This window comes from Pseudonaja textilis, chromosome 8 (genome assembly GCF_049901715.1).
Source record: "Pseudonaja textilis isolate UNSWEBS1 chromosome 8, rPseTex1.2, whole genome shotgun sequence".
NCBI lineage: Eukaryota > Metazoa > Chordata > Lepidosauria > Squamata > Elapidae > Pseudonaja > Pseudonaja textilis.
Window position 1 is genome coordinate 30850432 of NC_141997.1, and position 3724 is coordinate 30854155.

Consider the following 3724-nt stretch of genomic DNA (forward strand, 5'->3'; position numbering starts at 1 on the left):
ACAACTGTTCAATTAGCGACCTTTCAAAGGCATTGAAAAATGTGACTTGTGACCGCTTTTCATAGTTACGACCTTTGCAACATCACCAGGATCACACGATCGACATTCAGATTCTTGGCAACTGGCTCATACTTCTGACCATTACAGCATCCTGGGGTCATATGATTCCCTTTTGAGACCTCCTGACAAGCAAAGTTAAGGGAGGAACCAGATTACTAACTTATCAACTGCAGTGATTTGCTTAGTAATGGTGGAAGAGAGGTCGTAAAACAGGGCAAAAGTCACGTAACAACTGTCTTACTTAGCAACGTAAGTTTTTGGCTCAATTGTGGCTGTAAGTCAAGGAGTACTGTTGGAAGAATTATCCTTTTTGGGTTCAGTTCCAAGTGGGGGAAAAACACTGAAAACATGGAGGCTGTTTGGAAAGATGGTTTAATGGTGGACAGGACCACATGCCTTGGAGCTCCAAAGAAGGAAGGATCACAAGCTCCAAGGTGAAGGAAAAGAGAAGGAAGGAGGGGCCAAGATGCTGAGGTTGGACCCCACCTTAGTGTTTCCTGTTCCAGGGCAAGAAATGTATCCCATTGGCTGTCAGACTCCCAGGGGCCGGGGGGGGGCGGTCTTAGCTAACTTTGTAGAGTTTGTTTGGACCCCATGGCTTCACCTGAGTGTTTGCTGATACAATCTTCCTAGGCCAGGTGGTAAGATGAGTAGTGGCCTTTATTATGTTGAATACTCTGGCCTAGGCCTTAATGGCCCATTAGCAAAGGTGGGAGGGGGCTGAATTTCTGCCACTCAGGTGAGTTTCTGCTTCTGACTTTCTACTCTTTTTAGGAAAAAAATATTCTGCCATTTTAATATTTCCTAAGATATTTCAATTTTCTAGGAGAGGGGTTGGGTGCTAACTTCCTACACTACTTGCATTTAAATATACCCTACATGCATTTGCCTGAGCCTCTCTAGCAGCCAGGTGTTTACTGCCTTATTCTTCTGTTTTTCTTTTGAGAAGTGATAAAGCCTAAAGAAGGACAGAGTGTTGATACTTTTGCAATGAGGGGCATTTTCTCAAGGGCTGTTTTATTGCTGTAGTATCATGAGTGGGGACTGGCAGCTGAGAATGATTTTGGCTCTCTGAACTGCAGATTCTTTTAAACTTATGCAGGCACACAGTAGCCCAGGCCAAAGTAGGCATGAAACTAACACCCTTCTCTCTTTTCATTCTCCTTGGCAGAAGACCAATGGCTGCAAGCCCCCAGTTGCCAATTTTTTATTTTGCAAATAAAATGGAAGCCGACTGAGATATACCTGCTCCTGAATGTAAGGAGATAAAGGACAAAGGGCTCTCTTGAGTTCAGGAGGCAAAGGAAAGCGAGAATTCCCTTCGACGGGGAAATAGGATTCCTACTGCTCAAGGTTTCAAAGCTTAGCAAAAGATAATACTGGGCAATTGGCTTAGCATTTCTTACTGCTCACATCGCAAGATCCTCGGATCGCAACCTGATCCTTTCCACTTCCTCTTAAGAATCCCTTGATGGAATAAATATCCTGTCCTTGAGGAAGACCGAAACTATATTAAGAACCGAGGTCTTTCTGCCTCTTTTCATTTGGAGCCTCTACTATTTTCTCTTCCCTTTGATTTGAACAAATTTAACAAAAGCCCTTTTGATTACCTCAATATCCTTCGCTGAACCGGAGGATTGCCAAGGTAATTTGCTGGTGACAACTGATGAAAGCAAACCAGGACTACTGTGCTAGCAGTGATATGAATGAGTTCCCCTTACCTTTTACCTCATCCTAAGGAAAAATAATAATGACGAATATTCCATAATTTGGAATTCATCTAAGAAGTGATTTGCCACTTCAGTAGAAGCTATACAGGTAATTCTCGACTTACAACAGTTTGTTTCGTGACCGTTCAAAGTTACAATGGCACTGGAAAAATGTGACTTATGACTGTTTTTCAGATGCTACATTTGTGGCATCCACAGGATCATGTGAGCAAAATTCAGATGCTTGGCAACTGGTTCAAATGTATGACCACCACCGGATTCCAGGAACATGTGATCCCCTTTTGTGACCTGACAAGCAAAGTCAATGAGGAAGCCACATGTCATGCCCCTGTTGGAGTCTGACTCCGAGGGAGAAGAGGAACAGCCTACAGGGAGTGGAAGTGTGGGTATGGAGGTTGTGGAGGAAACTGGGGAAGGGCAGAGGCCGGCTGGGCAGTCAGAGGAAGATCCAGGCCCATCCCCTCTTCATCCTAGGGCACGTAGGGAGGAGACGATTAGGGAGAAATGTGAATGGCGTGGTCTAAGGGGGAGGAAAGGGCCTTGATCCCCTTCATGGACTGCAGCTGTGAGGACTGTTTAAAAGGACAGACTGTGCATGGGCAGTGCTGGAAACAAAACGTGAAAATATTTCTAGTGTGTTCGTTCTTATCTGAGTTTGGCATCCTTCCCAGTGTGTATTCAGATATCTGTGGACGTCTTCAAGCCCTTATCTTGCCTGGTTTCCTTAATTGCTTCAGTGTGGTTTGTGTGGTTTTTTTCTATTTATAATTTATAGGTATTTTTCGTTTGAACGGCATTTCCTCCTTTTTGTAACTGTTTGTGGGGGAGTTTTTTTGTCTCCAGTGAAGGATATTTGGAGCTTTGAAGCCAAGTCGAAGGAATTAAAGGGGCTTCACCTGTTTTTGTTACTTTGTTGATTTTGTATCCCACCCTGGGTCATCACACCAGACTCGCTTAACAACCAAGTTACTAACTTATAAATTGCAGTGATTAACTTAACAAATGTGGCAAGAAAAGTCATAAAATGGGGCAAAATTCACTTAGCAAATGTCTCACTTAACAACAGAATTTTTGGGCTCAATTGTGGCTCTAAGTCGAGGACTATCTGTATTAGATTAGATTGCCAAGGCTTTAACTGAGTTTCATCCTATGTTTAGAATAGCAGTACAAAGAAATCACATATTTTATTCTTTGTCTCACCTTAGGGGGAAAAGAAATCATGTTAATTTCAGACTATTTTTCAAGAAAGTATTACAGAAAAGTAATACAATCAAAAAATGCACTACACATTCAACATAGTATGCAAACATGAATTTTCCAAAGGATTAGTCATTTCAACCATTCATCAAAAGTAGAAATTTTGTTTTTGTTTTTTAAATGGTTCTTTTATATCGTATTTTATATATTTGTGTCATTCTTTTTTTTTTAATGATACATTTCTGTTGGTTTGGGAAATATCCAAAATCCTCTTGCATATTCATACAGGCCAACAGATGACAAGAGACAGCAATTTACTATAGGAATTATGGCAAAATGCCTTTAAAAATAATTATTGTTCTGTCACATTTTTTTAAACAAAATAAAATAACCCACCACTGTCTCACAAAATCATATAATATCATAATGGGACTAGGGAAGATTCATTCTAAAAAAACCTCTTCTTCTTTTTTTTCTGCATGGCATTAACGAAGATGAAATTTAATTAAAACAAATGAAAAATGAGTTGAAGAACCACAGGGTTTTACATTGAGAAGTAAAAAAAATTTTTTTACTACATTGAATTGTAAACAAAAATGTGATTTTCTATTCCCTTATGGCCTATAGGCCAATATTTATAATGGACAGTTACAGATGTTTTCCTAGCTTACCTGGAATCTGAGTAGAATTTAGACATATGTATGTCATCACCATTGCTAGGCCCCTCTTTAAATAAG

General features: G+C 40.3%; 1 long non-coding RNA gene across 1 annotated transcript; it reads left to right on the forward strand.

Annotated features, from left to right (window-relative positions):
- The first annotated feature begins 1235 nt into the window (after positions 1-1235).
- On the forward strand, positions 1236-3375 carry LOC148125163 (uncharacterized). Its single transcript, XR_015744438.1, has 2 exons — positions 1236-1878; positions 1965-3375. It is a non-coding gene; the product is annotated as an uncharacterized LOC148125163 (long non-coding RNA).
- Positions 3376-3724: the final 349 nt, after the last annotated feature.